Source organism: Triticum aestivum, chromosome 7D, assembly GCF_018294505.1.
Source record: "Triticum aestivum cultivar Chinese Spring chromosome 7D, IWGSC CS RefSeq v2.1, whole genome shotgun sequence".
NCBI classification, from domain to species: Eukaryota; Viridiplantae; Streptophyta; class Magnoliopsida; order Poales; family Poaceae; genus Triticum; species Triticum aestivum.
The window spans coordinates 450,235,525-450,252,156 of record NC_057814.1 but is presented as its reverse complement, the minus strand read 5'-3'; positions in this window follow the sequence as shown (position 1 = coordinate 450,252,156).

Here is a 16,632-nt window from a genome sequence, read left to right as displayed (position 1 = left end):
ACTATGGACATTGGATGTCATTGATAACGGGATCACATCATTAGGAGAATGATGTGATGGACAAGACCCAATCCTAAGCATAGCATAAAAGATCGTGTAGTTCGTTTGCTAGAGCTTTTACAACGTCAAGTATCTTTTCCTTAGACCATGAGATTGTGCAACTCCCGGATACCGTAGGAGTGCTTTGGGTGTGCCAAACGTCACAACGTAACTGGGTGACTATAAAGGTGCACTACGGGTATCTCTGAAAGTGTCTGTTGGGTTGGCACGGATCGAGACTGGGATTTGTCACTCCGTATGACGGAGAGGTATCTCTGGGCCCACTCGGTAATGCATCATCATAATGAGCTCAATGTGACTAAGGAGTTAGCCACGGGATCATGCATTACGGTACGAGTAAAGTGACTTGCCGGTAACGAGATTGAACAAGGTATTGGGATACCGACGATCGAATCTCGGGCAAGTAACGTACCGATTGACAAAGGGAATTGTATACGGGATTGATTGAATCCTCGACGTCGTGGTTCATCCGATGAGATCATCGTGGAACATGTGGGAGCCTGTAACATCCCAAAATTCTAAATTTTGGAATGTTATAATAAATAGATAGATTTGTTTGTTTGCTGGATTGTTGTGTGATTGATTGATTGAAAGTGAGTGGAATTCGAAATCTTTTGAAAGTTAAATGAGAGGGAATAAAAGGACTTTCCCAAACTTTCATTTTGCTTTTATGATCTCCATGAATTCAAATTATTTTCACCACAAAACCCTGGAGAGAAGATGACATGACTTCTTCCATTTATTTAAATGACAAGGGGTGTTGAAAATATTTGAATTTCATTTGAAAATATTTCACATTTCTGAAACTTTAATCAACTCAATGATTTTCACGAGAGAAGATAAAATGACTTCTTCAAAACATATGAAATATGAGTTGGGAGTTTCAAAGGATTTATTCAAAGTCCCATTGAAATTATTTTTCAATATTGGAGTTATTTGAGTTTCATTCAAATTATTCTTCTCCAAAAATAAAATATACAGAAAATAGGGTAACATGATTCCCTACATCAAAAAATTGGAGAAAAATAAATTTGAAATCATTTTGGTATTTTTAAAATGATTTTCATTGGATTTTATTAAGGCAGTAGCACTGTTTGATTTATTAAAATTTGTGTGGACTTTATTTGACTTTACAAAAATGTCCACGTTGTAGGAAATCTTTTTCTGAAAATTTTGATATATTATATGCCTATATAATATTTTTATTTATTTCATTTTATTATTTTTCTTTGTCTGAGAAATGTTTTATAAAAAAAAACCCCTCCGCCGAACTGGGCCGGCCCAGCATCCAGCCAGGCCACGGCCCAGCCCGACGCCCGCGCGTCCCCGACCTCTCGGGCGGGACTCCGCCTCCCGCACGCCGCCGCGCCGCCATGGCCGCCGTCCCCGCCTCGGACTCCTCTGCCCCCTTCCCCACGCCTCCTCCTCGCCCCCCTCTTAAATAGCTCCGCCCCGACCCCCTCTCTCTCTGCTCCCGCCGCCGCCCGCTCCCGCACAGCCGCCGCCGCCGGCGAGATCCGCCGCCTCGCCCCGCGCTCCTCCGTCGCCCTCGGCCACTGCCGTCACCACCGCCGTCACCGCCGCATCGCGCCGCCCCTTCTCCGCTACTCCGCAGTCGCCGCCGACGCCCGGAGCCGTCGCCCCGTTCATCACCGAGCCGCCGCCGTCGTCTTCTCCGGCGACGTCGACGCCCACCGCCGCGGTAAGCCACCGGCCGCCCTCGTCCGTTCGATCTAGGATGGACGGCTAGGATTAGATCTAGTCGGTTTTATTTTTTATTTGCGAACCGGTATAACCGCCGCCCCGGTTTTCTCGGTTTTGTTAAAAAAACGGTTTAGTTTTTTTAGTTAGAGCTATTCAATGAACGTTCTCTGTTTAGAACTAGTTAGCGAGCGTTCGCTATTTAGACTTTTCCTTTTATTTTAGTTTTCTGTCAGGGACCCGTTTGTGATGATTTTATTTACAGATTAGTCCCTGATTTTCAAACGATCACTACTTTTTACTCGTTTGTCCAAATCCAACGAAACCAACGCCCACGTCTTCGTTATGATCTCCTCTATCCAGTAAAACAACTTAAACATGTTTTTGAAAGTTTTAAAATATGAATTGAAACAGATTTGTATTCAAACTTCTTTTGTTCATAACTTAAGTTCCGTAACTCCGTTTGAGTTGATTCTTTTTGCAAATCGAAGCTCTTGACCTAAACTTTATGATAAGGCCAAATTCATATAATTTTGATACTGTTAGAGATTGTTTTATGTTGCAAGAGTTATTTGCTTGGTTTTGATGTTTCCCGAATCGTCTTCTTCGTTCTTCTCGATCTTTTGAGTGATTGCTTATGTGTGGTTACTATTGCTTGCTTACGATAGATTGACCGGAGTGTGACGAGTAGATCTATCAAGAGTTTTGAGTGCGAATCATCTTCATCAACATTGCAGGCAAGTAACACTTTGATCATATACCTTCCATACCCAGTTTTTATTGCATTAGATCTGTTTTCCCCAAACACTTGCATGATTAGGATCTAATTAAATTGTGGGTATTGGGAAGTAGTTGAGGTAGTACCTATTACCTGTTTTATTATCAAACCCTTGGGAGTTACTTCTACGTTTGCTATTGTATTGCCATGCTATGCTCGTAGACATGGATTGGGTTTGAGAGATTTTCCATGACGGATGTGAGATTGTTAACTAATGGTTTATTTAAGGTGGCAACTAAAACTCACATCTGGGTGGATTGAGGTACCTGGGTATTCCAGGATTGCCTATTTTTTTCTTTTGGACCGCCACCCAGGTTCAAAGGGATCATGAGATTATTCATGCTAGAAACTTCCGTGTGCAGCCGCAAGCTATTATGGGCTCTAGCATAGTTGACTAAGTTGTGTGAACTCTTACAGTGGTAGACTAGCAGATGTAGGGGATGTAGGTGTACCGGTCTACCCATCGTAAGGTGCTAACGCTTCTGAAAGACTGTGTCTCGGTCATCCGTTACTCAAACACCATGTAGTGCGAGTAATCCAACGGAGGAGATCGAGTCTTGTGGGGAAAAGTGCACAAACCTCTGCAGAGTGTACAAACTAATCATGATTAGCCGTGTCCCCGGTTATGGACATCTTGAGTATCTAGTTCTTGGATTATCCCGTTGATCTCAACATGTTACTTTAATCAAGATTGTTGGGTTAATGATGATACTTAATTGGGATTGAGATGCTGTCAACCATCTCAATGTTTCACAACCACCATGATAGTTAAATAAATTTTATTCCTTTGAAGTAGGGAAAAATTGGCTTTTCGCAAAAACAGTAACCATAGAGCTTTCCACCAGCCATATATGCATGTAGTATAGCATTACTTTGTTCATTATTCACTATGTGTTACATTGCCAGCATATTCCATGTGCTGACCCGTTTTCGGGCTGCAACGTTTCATGTTGCAGGATTCTTACGACGAGTAAGTGATACGTTAGGGTTACGATTTCTACACTCAACTTTGCCGTTGGTGTTGATGGGAATCCACAACCTTGTTACTTCCGCTTTTTGGATTGAGGTAATAGTATTTACGTTACTTTATACATGTGATTTACCTCTGTTATAAATCCTCGAGTACTGTGTGTGTCAGCATACCGATCCAGGGATGACACTTAAGCACAGAGACTTGATCCATTCGGGTCGGGTCGCTACAGAGCCAACATGGGTATCCAGATCCCGCTGTTGGTTATTGACCGGAGAGGCGTCTCGGTCATGTCTGCATGTCTCCCGAACCCGTAGGGTCTACACACTTAAGGTTCGGTGACGCTAGGGTTGTAGAGATATTAGTATGCGGAAACCCGAAAGTTGTTCGGAGTCCCGGATGAGATCCCGGATGTCACGAGGAGTTCCGGAATGGTCCGGAGGTGGAGAATTATATATAGGAAGTCCAGTTTCGGCCACCGGGAAAGTTTCGGGGGTTATCGGTATTGTACCGGGACCACCGGAAGGGTCCCGGGGGTCCACCGGGTGGGGCCACCTATCCCGGAGGGCCCCATGGGCTGAAGTGGGAAGGGAACCAGCCCTTAGTGGGCTGGGGCGCCCCCCTTGGGCCTCCCCCTGCGCCTAGGGTTGGAAACCCTGGGGGTGGGGGGCGCCCCACTTGGCTTGGGGGGGAAGACACCCCCCTTCCCCCCTTGGCCGCCGCCCCCCTTGGAGATCTGATCTCCCAGGGCCGGCGCCCCCCAGGGGGCCTATATATAGTGGGTGGGAGGGAGGGCAGCAGCACCACAGCCCCTGGCGCCTCCGTCTCCCCCTGCAACACCTCTCCCTCCCGCTTGTGCTTGGCGAAGCCCTGCCGGGATCCCGCTACTTCCACCACCACGCCATCGTGCTGCTGGATCTCCATCAACCTCTACTTCCCCCTTGCTGGATCAAGAAGGAGGAGACGTCGCTGCTCCATACGTGTGTTGAACGCGGAGGTGCCGTCCGTTCGGCACTCGGTCATCGGTGTTTTGGATCACGGTGAGTACGACTCCATCAACCCCGTTCATTGGAACGCTTCCGCTCGGAATCTACAAGGGTATGTAGATGCACTCCTTTCCCCTCGTTGCTAGTATACTCCATAGATGGATCTTGGTGATGCGTAGGAAATTTTGAAATTCTGCTACGATCCCCAACAGTTATGTGAGAAGACAAAAAAGTAGAAAGTCTCACATTGACGCGGCTAATCAATAGGCTATGGAGATGCCCATCAATTGATGTCAATGAGAGGAGTAGGGATTGCCATGCAACGGATGCACTAGAGCTATAAATATACGAAAGCTCAACAAAAGAAACTAAGTGGGTGTGCATCCAACTTGCTTGCTCACGAAGACCTAGGGCATTTTGAGGAAGCCCATCAGTGGAATATACAAGCCAAGTTCTATAATGAAAAATTCCCACTAGTATATGAAAGTGACAACATAGGAGACTCTCTATCATGAAGATCACGGTGCTACTTTGAAGCACAAGTGTGGAAAAAGGATAGTAACATTGTCCCTTCTCCCTTTTTCTCTCATTTTTTTTCTTTTTTTCTCTTTTTTTCTTGGGCCTTCTCTTTTTTTTCTTTGGCCTCTTTTTTTTATCCGGTATCTCATCCTGACTTGTGGGGGAATCATAGTCTCCATCATCCTTTCCTCACATGGGACAATGCTCTAATAATGATGATCATCACACTTTTATTACTTACAACTCAAGAATTACAACTCAATACTTAGAACAAAATATGACTCTATGTGAATGCCTCCGGCGGTGTATCGGGATATGCAATGAATCAAGAGCGACATGTATGAAAAATTATGAATGGTGGCTTTGCCACAAATATGATGTCAACTACATGATCATGCAAAGCAATATGACAATGATGGAGCGTGTCATAATAAACGGAACGGTGGAAAGTTGCATGGCAATATATCTCAGAATGGCTATGGAAATGCCATGATAGGTAGGTATGGTGGTTGTTTTAAGGAAGATATAAGGAGGTTTATGTGTGATAGAGCATATCATATCACGGGGTTTGGATGCACCGGCGAAGTTTGCACCAACTCTCAAGGCGAGAAAGGGCAATGCACGGTACCGTAGAGGCTAGAAAACTGTGGAAGGTTGAGAGTGCGTATAATCCATGGACTCACATTAGTCATAAATAACTCACATACTTATTGCAAAAGTTTATTAGCCCTCGAAGCAAAGTACTACTACGCATGCCCCTAGAGGGATAGATTGGTAGGAAAAGACCATCGCTCGTCCCCAACCGCCACTCATATGGAAAGCAATAAAAGAACACCTTATGTGTCAAAATTGTCACACAACTTTTACCACACGTGCATGCTACGGGACTTGCCAACCTTAACACAAGTATTTCTCAATTTCACAATTACTCAACTAGCACACTCTAATATTACCACCTTTATATCTCAAAACACTTATCAAGTATCAAACTTCTCATGATATTCAATGAACTCAATATGGAAGTTTTATTATGCTCATCTTGGATGCCTATCACATTCGGATTAATTTCACAATTAAAGCAAGTTACCATGCTGTTTAAGACTCTCAAAATAATATAACTGAAGCATGAGAGATCAATAATTTCTATAAAATAAAAGCACCACCGTGCTCTAAAAGATATAAGTGAAGCACTAGAGCAAAAACTATATAGCTCAAAAGATATAAGTGAAGCACATAAAGTATTCTAACAAATTCCGAATCATGTGTGTCTCTCTCAAAAGGTGTGTACAGCGAGGATGATTGTGATAAACTAAAAAGCAAAGACTCAAATCATACAAGACGCTCCAAGCAAAACACATATCATGTGGTGAATAAAAATATAGCCCCAAGTAAAGTTACCGATAGACGAAGACGAAGGAGGGGATGCCTTCCGGGGCATCCCCAAGCTTAGGCTTTTGGTTGTCTTTGAATTTTACCTTGGGGTGCCTTGGGCATCCCCAAGATTAGGCTCTTGCCAATCCTTGTTCCATAATCCATCAAATTTTTACCCAAAACTTGAAAACTTCACAACACAAAACTTAACAGAAAATCTCGTGAGCTCCGTTAGCGAAAGAAAACAAAACACCACTTGAAGGTACTGTAATGAACTCATTCTTTATTATATTGGTCTTAAACCTACTGTATTACAACTTTTATATGGTTCATAAACTCCATTACTAGCCATAGATTCATCAAAATAAGCAAACAACATGCGAAAAACAGAATCTGTCAAAAACAGAACAGTCTGTAGTAATATGTAACTAACGCAAACTTCTGGAACTCCGAAAATTCTAAAATAAGCTGGACGTGAGGAATTTATCTATTAATCATCTGCAAAAAGATCAACTAAATAGCACTTTCCAGTAAAAAGTTGTAGCTAATCTCGTGAGTGCTAAAGTTTCTGTTTTTTACAGCAAGATCGCAAAGACTTTCCCCAAGTCTTCCCAAAGGTTCTGCTTGGCACAAACACTAATTATAACACAAAAACACATGTAAACAGAAGCTAGATAGATTATTTATCCTAAACAGAACCAAAAAGCAAAAAACTAAAATAAAATTGGGTTGCCTCCCAACAAGCGCTATCGTTTAACGCCCCTAGCTAGGCATAAAAGCGAGTATAGATCTAGGTATTGCCATCTTTGGTAGGCAATCCATAAGTGGCTCTCATAATAGATTCATATGGTAATTTAATTTTCTTTCTAGGGAAGTGTTCCATGTCTTTCCTTAACGGAAATTGGAATCTAATATTCCCTTCTTTCATATCATTGATTGCACCAATCGTTCTAAGGAAAGGTCTACCAAGAATAATAGGACATGACGGATTGCAATCTATATCAAGAACAATGAAATCTACGGGCACATAGTTCCTATTAGCAACAATAAGAACATCATTAATTCTCCCCATGGGTTTCTTGATAGTAGAATCCGCAAGATGCAAGTTTAAAGAACAATCATCAAATTCACGGAAACCTAGCAAATCACACAAAGCATAGCATTCATGATGTTTAATTTTAATTTTAATTGTAGGTTCCCACTCATCATAAAGTTTTCTAGGGATAGAAACTTCCAACTCAAGTTTTTCTTCATAAGATTGCATCAAAGCATCAACAATATGTTTAGTAAAGGCTTTATTTTGACTATAAGCATGAGGAGAATTTAGCACGGATTGCAACAAGGAAATACAATCTATCAAAGAGCAATTATCATAATTAAATTCCTTGAAATCCAAAATAGTGGGTTCATTGCTATCTAAAGTTTTAACCTCTTCAATCCCACTTTTACCAATTTTTGCATCAAGATCTCAAAACTCCGAATTTTTGGGACGCCTTCTAACTAAAGTTGACTCATCTCCAGTCCCATCATTATCAAGATTCATATTGCAAAACAAGGATTTAATAGGGGATACATCAATAACTTTTAGATCTTCATCTTTATTCTCATAAAAACTTTCCGGTTTGGCGGGCATCTTATTAACTAAGGTGGCTTGCTTATTCGAAATTTCAGCTATTAATTTTTCAAGATGAGCAATCTGAGATTTCAAACCATAAAATTCCTTAGACATGTCATCAAGCTCTTTATTCATGTACTCCATAAAGCCTTTTTGTTCTTTAAGCTTGTTTCTAAAGAAATTATTATGCTCAAATTGTAAAGTCATAAAGCTTCTGACGTTGCTTTCAATATCTTCCAACCTTTTAAGGTGAAGATCACCAAATCTAGGCAGGTCCATAAGGGCAACAAGCAACAAGAGGCGAACGGAAAGAGAGGGCGAATAAAATGGCAAGGGTGAAGTGGGGGAGAGGAAAACGAGAGGCAAATGGAAAATAATGTAATGCGAGGGATAAGAGTTTGTGATGGGTACTTGGTATGTCTTGACTTGTGCGTAGACTCCCCGGCAACGGCGCCAGAAATCCTTCTTCCTACCTCTTGAGCACTGCGTTGGTTTTCCCTTGAAGAGGAAAGGGTGATGCAGCAAAGTAGCGTAAGTATTTCCCTCAGTTTTTGAGAACCAAGGTATCAATCCAGTAGGAGGCCACGCTCAAGTCCCTTGTACCTACACAAACAAATAAGAACCTTGCAACCAACGCGATAAAGGGGTTGTCAATCCCTTCATGACCACTTGCAAAAGTGAGATCTGATAGAGATGATAAGATAATATTTTTGGTATTTTTATGATAAAGATTGAAAGTAAAGATTGCAAAGTAAAAATAGATTGGAAACTTATATGATGGAAAATAGACCCGGGGGCCATAGGTTTCACTAGTGGCTTCTCTCAAGATAGCATAAGTATTACGGTGGGTGAACAAATTACTGTCCAGCAATTGATAGAAAAGTGCATAATTATGAGAATATCTAGGCATGATCATGTATATAGGCATCACGTCCGCAACAAGTAGACCGACTCCTGCCTGCATCTACTACTATTACTCCACACATCGACCGCTATCCAGCATGCATCTAGAGTATTAAGTTCATAAGAACAGAGTAACGCATTAGGTAAGATGACATGATGTAGAGGGATAAACTCATGCAACATGATATAAACCCCATCTTTTTATCCTCGATGGCAACAATACAATACGTGTCGTTTCCCCTACTGTCACTGGGATCGAGCACCGCAAGATTGAACCCAAAGCTAAGCACTTCTCCCATTGCAAGAAAGATCAATCTAGTAGGCCAAACCAAACTGACAATTCGTAGAGACTTGCAAAGATAACCAATCATACATAAAAGAAGTCAGAGAAGATTCAAATATTGTTCATAGATAATCTAGATCATAAATCACAATTCATCGGATCTCGACAAACACACCGCAAAAGAAGATTACATCAAATAGATCTCCAAGAAGATCAAGGAGAACTTTGTATTGAGATCCAAAGAGAGAGAAGAAGCCATCTAGATAATAACTATGGACCCGAAGGTCTGAGGTAAACTACTCACACATCATCGGAGAGGCTATGGTGTTGATGTAGAAGCCCTCCGTGATCAATGCCCCCTCCGACGGAGCGCCGGAAAAGGCCCCAAGATGGGATCTCACGGGTACAGAAGGTTGCGGCGGTGGAAATAGGGGTTTGGCTCCTCTTTTGATGTTTCCAGGGTATATGAGTATATATAGGAGGAAGAGGTCGGTCAGGAGACCTACGAGGGGCCCACGAGGGTGGGGGTGCGCCCAGGGGGGCAGGCGCGCCTCCCTACCTCGTGGCTTCCTTGTTGATTGCTTGACGTCCACTCCAAGTCCTCTGGATCACGTTTGTTCCGAAAATCACGTTCCCGAAGGTTTCATTCCGTTTGGACTCCGTTTGATATTCCTTTCCTTCGAAACACTGAAATAGGCAAAAAAACAGGAATTTGGGCTGGGCCTCCAGTTAATAGGTTAGTCCCAAAAATAATATAAAAGTGTATGATAAAGCCCATTGAACATCCAAAACAGATAATATAATAGCATGGAACAATCAAAAATTATAGATACGTTGGAGACATATCAGGGGGGCGCTGGTTGGCCTTCTCCTGCTATAAATGGGGAGGGGGGCAGAGCCCCCGTCGCCCATCTCTTCCCATTCTGCTCGCTTCTCCCCCTTGCTCCATTGCCATCAGCGACACCAATGGCGCCGTCGAAGAGGTTCTCCGCCGTGGAGAAGGGGAAGGCTCCTCGCGAAGGGCCCGGCTCTCCGATGCCCAAGCATGGATGTGGCCATCCCCGCAAGTACACCACGACCCCCGCCATGGTCCCCCGAGGCCGTGGCGGTGCCGCTTCGTGTGGCAGGGGCCGCTCCGGTCGCGGCAGCCCTGTTGATGAAGGGAGACGCGCCGTGGTCGCACAGCCTCCCCGGCCGCGCTTCCACTCGGTGGAGGTGCTGACGGAGTTCGTCGTCTGGTCGGAGGACCCGGCTGGCAACTGGCTTCAGCTCCCGCGCTTCTTCGTCGATGAGCTGCCGGCCGCAGGTCCAGGCGGGCTCTGGCTGCAGGCGGATGGCTGCTCCAGCAGGGCTTCCTGGGTCGCGGTTAAGGTCTCTATGGCGGGAAACATAGCCCTGGCCCGTGGCTGGCAGACGTTTGCTCGCGCGCGCGGCCTGGGCAGGCGGTGCACCCTTCATTTCAAGTACGACGGCGATGCGACCCTCTACGTGAGGGTGTTTGGGGAAGATGGTCGTCGCGCCGGATGCTGCCCCGAGGTCAACGATGGGGACGAGGTGCTCGGCCTTGGCGATGGTCGTGGCGAGGATGAGGGCAAACTCGCCCTTGGCGTCGACCGCGTCTCATCTAGCTACGGTGGCTCTTCCCCTAGTGACAGCTCCAGCAGCGGTGGTTATGACCAGCCGTCGCACCCGCTTCGAAGGTGGCAGCGGGTCATCTCGTCGTCGCGCCCCTGTGAAGCGCGAGGAGGGGTCTAGCTGAGCTCGGGTCAGCGCTAAGAGCCCGCCTTCGCGGTCCACCACGGGGGCACGCGACGCTTTTATATTGTTCTTCCTTTCCTTCCTGTATTAAGAAAGAAACCAGTATGGGGCCCCGGAGGGGCGTGCAACGAACTATGATTTCCCAGTTATTATGCTATGTTCATCGTCCCTGTGCCATGTCGTGGTTTATGTAAGGATAACTTAGCTTGACGTGCTTGGAGCAGTCTCCTCTCCACGAGGTGCTCGCTTCCTGATGCCTGTCAAGGCCCCCTTGGCCTGGTAGGCGCTTAGGAACTGCAGAAAAAACTTGTTAGGAGGCTTATCGTTTTCCCGAGCCTTGGTCGCAGGCGCCGCTAGTCTTGACCCTACGCTTTGTATCACGGTACCCGTGGGGCACGGATTAGAAGAAGTGCGCCAGCTTGTGGGCTCGAACGAGGGTGCCTCGCGAAAAGCAGACGAAAGGCAGAACAAGAAAAAGCGCTCATGAGGGGGAAGGAAAAACGTTCATGAGGGCACCTGTCCAGCCCCCTCGCGAGGAATGCGGGAGAGAGTATAGGCCAAGCCGAAGACGTAAACAGAGGTAGATGGCAACGGAACCAAATCAACGGAGAACTCCAGAAGCAAACTTCAATTAAAAAAGGGGCGAGCCAACTACGGAAAGCAAATGAAAAGCCGCGTCCGACACCTAGTCTAGTCTTCAAGTCTTCTCACCAGCGCGGAGCTAAGTGCAGCCACTAAGACGTGGGAGGGAGCCCCTGAGGCCCGAGGGCGGCACTCCTGAGACTCCGGGGCATATACAGCCCCGCTCATTATTACGTGAGAGTGTCACGAGCGGAGACCTTCACAGGCATTGGGCCTTCTTCACAGGCGTTGGGCCTTTCTTCATGGGTAGAACCTCCGGAGGTGTTGGATGTTCTAGGCGTTCTGGACGGGTACCCCGTCCTGTGTCTCCAGGCGCGCGGCGACAGGCCTGGAGACATGGACGACCTTGAACGGGCCCTCCCACATGGGTGAGAGCTTATGTAGCCCATTATTACGTGAGAGTGTCACGAGCGGAGACGTTCACAGGCATTGGTCCTTCTTCACAGGCGCTGGGCCTTTCTTCATGGGTAGAACCTCCGGAGGTGTTGGATGTTCCAGGCGTTCTGGACGGGTACCCCGTCCAGTGTCTCCAGGCGCGCGGCGCCAGGCCTGGAGACATGGACGACCTTGAACGGGCCCTCCCACATGGGTGAGAGCTTATGTAGCCCTTCCCTGGAGAGGACCCGCCTCAGGACGAGGTCACCCACCTCGAGTGTCTTGGGGCGGATGTTGCGGCAGTGGTATCGCCGCAGCGCCTGCTGATACCTTGCCGCCTGTAGGGCAGCTTCGCGGCGGCGTTCCTCCCCCAGCACGAGGTCCACCCCTGCGTGGCGTCCTGCTGGGTTTCATCAAATGCCAGGACCCGTGCGGAGCGATGCTTGACCTCGTGAGGGAGGACCGCTTATGCTCCGTAGATGAGGAAGAACGGGGTCTCACCCATTGGCTTGGTGGCGGTGGTGCGGATGGACCACAGCACGGACTGGAGCTCGTCATACCAGCCCCTGCCGCAGGCCTCGAGCTTCTTCTTGAAGGTCCTGGTCTTGAGGCCCCTCAGGACCTTTGCGTTGGAGCTTCGGCCTGTCCATTGCTCCGGGGGTGCGCCACCGAAGTGTAGCAGATATGCATTCCAAGGTTAGCACAATATGTTTTGAAGAGATTATTGGTGAACTGCAAGCCATTGTCGGTGATGATGCGGTTGGGGACCCCGAAATGACTCACGAGACCCTTGATGAACTTGACCGCAGAGCCGACTGGGATGGTGCGGACGGCTTCCACCTCCGCCCACTTAGTGAACTTGTCGATGGCGACGTAGAGGTAGCGGTAGCCCCCGGGCGCTCGAGGGAACGGGCCCAAGATATCCAGCCCCCAGACCGCAAACGGCCATGTGAGTGGGATGGTCTGTAGGCCCTGAGCCGACTGATGAATCTGCTTGGCGTGGAACTGGCAGGCCTCGCAGGACTTCACAAGCTCAGTCGCGTCATTGAGTGCCGTAGGCCAGTACAATCTGCTACGGAATGCCTTGCCGACGAGGGTTTGTGACGACGAGTGGTGCCCGCAGTCCGCGCCGTGTATGTCGGCCAGCAGCTCTCTTCCTTGCTCCCTGGAGATGCAACGTAAGGAAACGTCATTTGGCCGCTTCCTGTATAACTCACCGTCCCGGATGCAATATGCCGTGGCTTGTCGGGCCACACACTCCATGTCTTCCTCCTCTTCCTGCAGCGTTCTTGCGTCAGGTATTCCTTGAATTCCTTGATCCAGCATCCCTCCTGAGGTTCGAGCGCCAAGAGCAAGTGCGCTCCCGAGGTCGGGCCGCAGGCCGGGACTCCTGAGGCAGGTGGTTGAGGTAGCTCCTCGCGAGGCAGCGCTGTTCTCGAGAGCGGTGGCGTTGCTGATGGCTTGAAGAGCCGCTCCTCAAAGACGCCGGGCTCTTGGGGTAGCCGCTTGGATGCTCGATGTCGTCAACTTCCTTGTTGGTGCCACGGGACACATGCTGTAACTCTAGACCCGAGAACTGCTTCTCCATCTTGCGCACCTCCGCGAGGTATGCCTCCATGTGCTCGTCCTTTGGCTCATAAACCTTGTTGGAGAAGTTGAAGAGGAGCTGCGAGTCGCCCTTGATGGTGAGACGCCTCACCCCTAGGGCCACCGCAGCCCTGAGCCAGCTATGAGGCCTTCGTACTCTGCTATGTTGTTGGAGACATTCTCACCCTGCTGGAAGCAGAGCTGCACGGCGTAGTAGAGCTTGTCCTGGGTGGGCGAGATGAGCACCGCTCCAGCCCCCGCGCCCTGGCGTGATAATGCGCCGTCGAAGTACATGACCCAGCCGTCCGGCGCTTCACTTCCTGGAGATAGGGATTGGTCCTCACTTGCTTTGAGTTCTGGGGCGTCGGTCCATTCAGCCACAAAGTCTGCAAGCGCGGCCCCCTTGATGACCCCGGTTGTGCTGAACTCCAAGTCAAACACTTGCAGCTTGATGTTCCATTCAACGACTCGCCCGGCAGCATTGGGGCTCCTGAGCACTCTTTCCAGTGGGTAAGCCGAGACGACCTTGATGGGGTGGCCCTGGAAGTAGTGGCGCAGCTTGCGTGAGGCCACCAGGACCACGAGCAGGATCTTCTGAGGCATGGGGTACCATGCCCTCGCATCCCGCAGCACTGTGCTGACGAAGTATACCGGGTGCTCGACGAGGGCGGGAGAGCTGACGAAGTCTTCGGCTTCCGGGAGCTGAGGTGTCTCTACGAGGGCTTTGGCTTCAGGGGCTTGGTGGTCCGCTGAAGCAGCCGCTGCTTCAGGTGCTTTGCCTTGGTGTCGTGCCGCTTCGTCCGGCCTGGAGGCTCCCCCCGGTGGGCCCTTGATCTGGCGCTCTTCTCTGAGGGCCACCAGCGCTGCGCTGGCGGAGTAGGGTGTGGCAGACAGGTAGAGCACCAAGGGCTCGAGGGGTCGAGGCGCCACCATCACTGGCGGGCTGGTCAGGTATCTCTTGAGGTCTTGAAATGCTTGGTCGGCTTCCAGAGTCCACTCGAATGGGCCCTTTTTCTTCATCAGCTTGAAGAACGGTAGGGCTCGCTCTCCCAGTTTGGAGATAAAGCGGCCCAACGCAGTCACACGACCAGTAAGCTTCTGCATCTCCTTGAGGGTCTGCGGCGGGCTCATGTCTTTGATTGCCTTGACCTTCTCTGGGTTCGCCTCGATCCCTCTGTTGGATACGAGGAAACCCAGCAGCTTGCCGGAAGGGACACCGAACACGCACTTCTCTGGGTTGAGCCGCAAGTTCACCTGGCGTAGGCTTGCGAAAGTCTCCTCCAGATCTTGGATAAAGGTTCTTGATACGTCTCCAACGTATCTATAATTTTTGATTGTTCCATGCTATTATATTATCCATCTTGGATGTTTTATGGGCTTTACTATGCACTTTTATATTATTTTTGGGACTAACCTATTGACCCAGAGCCCAGTGCCAGTTCCTGTTTTTTCCCTTGTTTCAGTGTTTCGAAGAAAAGGAATATCAAACGGAGTCGAAGCGGAATGAAACCTTCTGGAGAAGTTATTTTTGGAAAGAAAGCAATCCGGGGGACTTGGAGTGCACGTCAGGAAAGCAACGAGGGAGGCACGAGGCAGGGGGCGCGCCCACCCCCTGGGCGCGCTCTGCACCCTCGTGGGCCCCTCGTGGCTCCCCTGACGTATTTCTTCCGCCTATATATATATCCATATACCCTAAAATAATCGGGGAACAGAAGAGATCGGGAGTTCCGCCGCCGCAAGCCTCTGTAGCCACCAAAAACCAATCTGGACCCTATTCCGGCACCCTGCCGGAGGGGGAATCCTTCACCGGTGGCCATCTTCATCATCCCGGCGCTCTCCATGACGAGGAGGGAATAGTTCACCCTCGGGGCTGAGGGTATGTACCAGTAGCTATGTGTTTGATCTCCATCTCCTGTGTTCTTGATTTGGCACGATCTTGATGTATCGCGAGCTTTGCTATTATAGTTGGATCTTATGTTTCTTCTCCCCCTCTACTCTCTTGTAATGGATTGAGTTTTCCCTTTGAAGTTATCTTATCGGATTGAGTCTTTAATGATTTGAGTACACTTGATGTATGTCTTGCCGTGCGTATCTGTGGTGACAATGGGATATCACGTGATCCACTTGATGTATGTTTTGGTGATCAACTTGCGGGTTCCGCCCATGAACCTATGCATAGGGGTTGGCACACGTTTTCGTCTTGACTCTCCGGTAGAAACTTTGGCGCACACTTTGAAGTTCTTTGTGTTGGTTGAATAGATGAATCTGAGATTGTGTGATGCATATCGTGTAATCATACCCACGGATACTTGAGGTGACATTGGAGTATCTAGGTGACATTAGGGTTTTGGTTGATTTGTGTCTTAAGGTGTTATTCTAGTACGAACTCTAGGGCTGTTTGTGACACTTATAGGAATAGCCCAACGGATTGATTGGAAAGAATAACTTTGAGGTGGTTTCGTACCCTACCATAATCTCTTCGTTTGTTCTCCGCTATTAGTGACTTTGGAGTGACTCTTTGTTGCATGTTGAGGGATTGTTATATGATCTAATTATGTTATTATTGTTGAGAGAACTTGCACTAGTGAACGTATGAACCCTAGGCCTTGTTTCCTAGCATTGCAATACCGTTTGTGCTCACTTTTATCATTAGTTACCTTGCTGTTTTTATATTTTCAGATTACAAAAACCTATATCTACCATCCATATTGCACTTCCATCACCATCTCTTCGCCGAACTAGTGCACCTATAAAATTTACCATTGTATTGGGTGTGTTGGGGACACAAGAGACTTTTTGTTATTTGGTTGCAGGGTTGTTTGAGAGAGACCATCTTCATCCTACACCTCCCACGGATTGATAAACCTTAGGTCATCCACTTGAGGGAAATTTGCTACTGTCCTACAGACCTCTGCACTTGGAGGCCCAACAACGTCTATAAGGAGAAGGTTGCGTAGTAGACATCAAGCTCTTTTTTGGCGCCGTTGCCGGGGAGGCTAGGTAAGCGGCACTCACACCCCGTCAACTAAGCTCTTTTCTGGCGCCATTGCCGGGGAGGTGAGTGCTTGAAGGTATATCTTTAGA